Genomic DNA, 6,000 nt, shown 5'->3' with positions numbered 1-6,000 from the left:
CGTAACAGATGAGCCCTGATGCACACACATAAACCCTCCCTCCCTCTCTTCCTCCCTCCCTCCCTCCCTCCCTCCCTCCCTCCCTCCCTCCCTCCCCTCTCTCTCTCTCTCTCGCACTCTCTTCCTCCCTCCCTCCCTCCCACCCTCCCTCCCTCCTCTCTCTCTCTCTCTCTCTCTCTCTCTCTCTCTCTCGCACTCTCTTCCCTCCCTCCCTCCCTCCCTCCCTCCCTCCCTCCCTCCCTCCCTCCCTCCCTCCATCTCTCTCTCTCTCTCTCTCTCTCTCTCTCTCTCTCTCTCTCTCTCGCACTCTCTTCCTCCCTCCCTCCCTCCCTCCTCTCTCTCTCTCTCTCTCTCTCTCTCTCTCTCTCTCTCGCACTCCCTCCTCCCTCCCTCCCTCCCTCCCTCCCTCCCTCCCTCCCTCCCTCCCTCCCTCCCTCCCTCCCTCCCTCCATCCTCTCTCTCTCTCTCTCTCTCGCACTCCCTCCCTCCCTCCCTCCCTCCCTCCCTCCCTCCCTCCCTCCCTCCCTCCCTCCCTCCCTCCATCCATCTCTCTCTCTCTCTCTCTCTCTCTCTCTCTCTTTCTTTCTGTAAATAAAGCTGTGTGTCATTCTCATAGCAGTGAAACTGAATGTTAAGATTACGGATGATGTCACCTAGAGGAAGAATGTTCTGGGAAAAAAGGATGGGGCCAAGAATTGACCCCTGAGGGACACCATAGTGAATAGGTGCTGGACATGATACTGAAACATCCGTGCTCACAGAGAAACGTCTGCCGCATAAATATGACCTAAACCATTCAAACGGGCGACGCCAGAGATTCCCATCCACCTCTCCAGCCGCTTGACAAGAATGTTATGATCTATCGTATCAAACGCGGTTGAACTGCTGTCACAGCTTGATTAATAGCTCCGCCTGTACAGAAATAGTACTACTCCGGGTAGAACTGCTTCAGTGACTACGTGACAGACGAGTCCTGATGTTGTTCCCTTCTCTCTCTCTCTCTCTCTCTCTCTCTCTCTCTCTCTCTCTCTCTCTCTCTCTCTCTCTCTCTCTCTCTCTCTCACACCCTCTATCTCTCCATCTCCAGGGGCGGGAGGTAGGGTGGTGTCATTGGCGTCTCGGAGAGGATGGCCAGCAGAGAAAGGGTTGGAATGTGGATCTGGAGATGAGTGGGAGTAAAGTTGCTGAATCAGGGGTAAAAATAAATGAACAAATAATGAACAGATAATACTACATAAAGAAAATACACAATGCCACACACACACACACACACACACACAGACATAGACACAGACACACAGACATAGACACAGACACACACACACACACACACACACACACACACACACACACACACACACACACACACACACACACACACACACACACACACACACACACACACACACACACACACACACACACAGACACGCACGCACACATACACATACACACACACAAACTTGCTATTTTAATTATTTAGTTTTTTCTTTGTTCTTGTCTTTTTGTCTCTCTGTTCTTTATTATTATAGCTCGTAGGGGTGGAGATTTGGGGAGGTGGAGGACTGTGGCGGGGGTTGTCAGATCTGAGTGTTCCCATGCAACAGCATGTGGGACAGTGGTGTCATCAGTCCATTGTTACAGTGGTGAGCTTAGATTTGTTATTTAGAGATACAAAATATGGAGTACATTCAGTCTGTGTTACGGCTTAGATCTGTTAGATATTTAGAGATACAAAATATGGAGTTCCAAAACAGAAAGTAATGCCCATATATGGAAGCTCCTGCTGTGTGTCATATGAATTCGTGAGAAGTAGGACACCATCAATCATGTGGCACAATGCCATCATCTTCTTTGAACAAATCATGTGAAAAAAATCTATGGTGGGCCTGCTTTGGTAAACACATCTTTGAACTCTATGTACGTGACAGAAGAGCCCTGATGCACACACAAACACACTCTCTCTCTCTCTCTCTCTCTCTCTCTCTCTCTCTGCCAGGACATCTCAGAGACATTCTCTCTCTCTCTCTCTCTCTTTCTCTCTCTCTCTCTCTCTCTCTCTCTCTCTCGCTCTCTCTCGCTCTCTCTCTCTCTCTCTCTCTCTCTCTCTCTCTCTCTCTCTCTCTCTCTCTCTCTCTCTCTCTCTCTCTGTCTCTCTCTCTCTCTCTCTCTTTATCATGTCAAATCAATTCAATTCAAGGGGCTTTATTGACATGGGAAACAAATGTTAACATTGCCAAAGTAAGTGAAGTAGATAATAAACAAGAGTGAAATAAACAATAAAAATTAACAGTAAACATTACACATACAGAAGTTCCAAAAGAATAAAGACATTACGAATGTCATATTATGTATGCATATACAGTGTTGTAACAATGTACAAATAGTTCATGTACAAAAGGGAAAATAAATAAACATAAATATGGGTTGTATTTACAATGGTGTTTGTTCAGGAGGTTAAGAACTGCAGCTCAGTTTCCACCTCATTTTGTGGGCAGTGACCACATAGCATGTCGTCTCTTGAGAGCCATGTCTGCCTACGGCAGCCTTTTTCAATAGCAAGGCTATGCGCCACTGAGTCTGTACGTAGTCAAAGCTTTCCTTAAGTTTGGGTCTGTCACAGTGGTCAGGTATTCTGCCACTGTGTACTCTCTGTTTTTTTGTTAATTCTTTCCAATCTGTCAAGTAATGATCCTCTTGTTTTCTCGTGATTTGGTTGGGTGTAATTGTGTTGCTGTCCTGGAGCTCTGTGGGGTGTGTTTGTGTTTGTGAACAGAGCCCCGGGACCAGCTTGCTTAGGGGACTCTTCTCCAGGTTCATCTCTCTGTAGGTGATGGCTTTGTTATGGAAGGTTTGGGAATCGTTTCCTTTTGGGTGGTTGTAGAATTTAACGTCTCTTTTCTGGATTTTGACAATTAGCCGGTATCGGCCTAATTCTGCTCTGCATGCATTATTTGGTGTTCTACGTTGTACACAGAGGATATTTTTGCAGAATTCTGCATGCAGAGTTTCAATTCTGTGTTTGTCCCTTTTTGTGAATTCTTGGTTGTTGAGCGGATCCAGACTCCAGACTTCACAACCTTAAAGGGCAATGGGCTCGATATCTGATTCAAATATTTTTAGCCAGATCCTAATTGGTTTGGCAAATTTTATGTTCCTTTTGATGGCATAGAAGGCCCTTCTTGCCTTGTCTCTTAGATCGTTCATAGCTTTGTGGAAGTTACCTGTGGCGCTAATGTTTAGGCCAAGGTATGTATAGTTCCTCTCAAAATTTTTAGAAAAGGCTGTTGCGCAGCAACTCACTGCCTTCCTGATGACAAACAATGTATATGAAACGCTTCAGTCTGGCTTTAGACCCTATCATAGGTGGTAAATTACTTTTTAATGGCATCAGACCGAGGCTCTGCATCTGTCCTTGTGCTCCTAGACCTTAGTGCTGCTTTTGATACCATCGATCACCACATTCTTTTGGAGAGATTGGAAACCCAAATTGGTCTACACGGACAAGTTCTGGCCTGGTTTAGATCTTATCTGTCGGAAAGATATCAGTTTGTCTCTGTGAATGGTTTGTCCTCTTACAAATCAACTGTAAATTTCGGTGTTCCCCAAGGTTCCGTTTTAGGACCACTATTGTTTTCACTATATTTTACCTCTTAGGAATGTCATTCGAAAACATAATGTTAACTTTCATTGCTATGCGGATGACACACAGCTGTACATGGATTTTATAATGTCGTATGTTTTTCCCCCAACACCACTTTCCATCAGTTTGTATAGCAGACCCTCATGACACATTGAGTCTAAGTTTTTTTTTTAAATCAAGAAAGCATGAGAAGACTTTGCTTTTGTTTTGGTTTGTTTGTCAATTAGGGTGTGCAGGGTGAATATGTGGTCTATCGTACGATAATTTGGTAAAAAGACTATTTGACATTTGCTTAGTACATTGTTTTCACTGAGGAAATGTACGAGTCTGCTGTTAATGATAATGCAGAGGATTTTCCCAAGGTTGCTGTTGACGCATATTCCACTGTAGTTATTGGGGTCAAATTTGTCTCCACTTTTGTGGATTGGGGGGGATCAGTCTTTGGTTCCAAATATTGGGGAAGATGCCAGAGCTAAGGATGATGTTAAAGAGTTTAAGTGTAGCCAATTGGAATTTGTTGTCTGTATATTTGATCATTTCATTGAGGATACCATCAACACCACAGGCCTTTTTGGGTTGGAGGGTTTTTATTTTGTCCTGTACTTCATTCAAGGTAATTGGAGAATCGAGTGGGTTTTGATAGTCTTTAATAGTTGATTCTAAGATTTGTATTTGATCATGTACATGTTTTTGCTCTTTGTTCTCTGTTATAGAGCCAAAAAGATTGGAGAAGTGGTTTACCCATACATCTCTGTTTTGGATAGATAATTCTTTGTGTTGTTATTTGTTTTAGTGTTTTCCAATTTTAACAGAAGTGGTTAGATTCTATGTATTCTTCAACTACATTGAGCTGATTTCTGACGTGCTGTTACTTCTTTTTCCGTAGTGTATTTCTGTATTGTTTTAGTGATTCACCATAGTGAAGGCGTAGACTCAGGTTTTCCAGGTCTCTATGTTTTGGTTTGACAGGTTTCTCAATTTCTTTCTTAGGTTTTTGCATTCTTCATCAAACCATTTGTCATTGTTGTGCATTTTCTTCAGTTTTCTATTTGAGATTTTTTTTTTGATTTGATAGGGGAGCTGAGAGGTCAAATATACTGTTAAGATTTTCTACAGCCAAGTTTACACCTTCACTATTACAGTGGAACATTTTGTCCAGGAAGTTGTCTAGAAGGGATTGAATTTGTTGTTGCCTAATTGTATTTTGGTAGGTTTCCTAACTACATTCATTCCATCTATAAAATGTATTGGCTTTGATGCCTCATGATGATTGAGTATTGCTCTGTTCAGGTAGACTATGGTTTTGCTGTGGTCTGATAGGGGTGTCAGTGGGTATGTACATAGTCAAGCATACCATTGACTATGTACATACCCAGCTTGCGACAGAGCTGCAGGAGTTGTGATCCATTTTGTTGGTTATGTTGTCATAGTTGTGCCTAGGGAGGCATATGGGGGAGGGAATGCTGTCACCTCCAGGCAGGTGTTTGTCCCTCTGTGTGCTGAGGGTGTCAGGTTCTTGTCCGGTTCTGGCATTTAGGTCACCACAGACTAGTACGTGTCCCTGGGCGTGGAAATGATTGGTTTCCCCTCCAGGATGGAGAAGCTGTCTTCATTAAAGTATGGGGATTCTAGTGGGGGGATATAGGCAGCACACAGGAGGACATTTATCTCTGTTGAGATCATTTCCTTATTAATTTCTAGCCAAATGTAAAATGTTCCTGTTTTGATAAGTGAATAGAGTGGGTTAGGTCTGCTCTATACCAAATTACCCCCTGAGTCTCTTCCCTGTTTAACACCTGGTAGTTTGGTGGATGAGACTACCAGCTCTCTGCAACCTAGAGGGCAACCAGTGGGTCCGTCTCTCTCTCTCTCTCTCTCTGTCTCTGTCTCTCTCTCTCTCTCTCTCTCTGTCTCTCTCTCTCTCTCTGTCTCTGTCTCTCTCTCTGTCTCTCTCTGTCTCTCTCTCTCTCTCTCTCTCTCTCTCTCTCTCTCTCTCTCTCTCTCTCTCTGTCTCTGTCTCTGTCTCTGTCTCTGTCTCTCTCTGTGTCTCTGTCTCTGTCTCTCCCTCTGTCTCTCTCTCTCTCTCTCTCTCTCTCTGTCTCTCTCTGTCTCTCTGTCTGTGTGTGTGTGTTAACTTCTGACATACCTCCCTACTAATGATCCAGCAGTTTCAGAGAGAGAGATAAGTTTACCATCTGTTACGTAAAGGTAGACGAGAGAGAGGAGCTTCTCTGGGAACCAAGTCATTGACCCACCACTCCTTGATATGGGATTTATACTTGTCATATAATAAAAAAATATTTAGTTTATTTCATGTCTATAAGATATTCATATTAGCCATAATTGTTATATATGGT

Source organism: Oncorhynchus masou, chromosome 23, assembly GCF_036934945.1.
Source record: "Oncorhynchus masou masou isolate Uvic2021 chromosome 23, UVic_Omas_1.1, whole genome shotgun sequence".
NCBI lineage: Eukaryota > Metazoa > Chordata > Actinopteri > Salmoniformes > Salmonidae > Oncorhynchus > Oncorhynchus masou.
The sequence above is the reverse complement of the archived record's forward strand: the minus strand, read 5'-3'. Positions refer to the sequence as shown.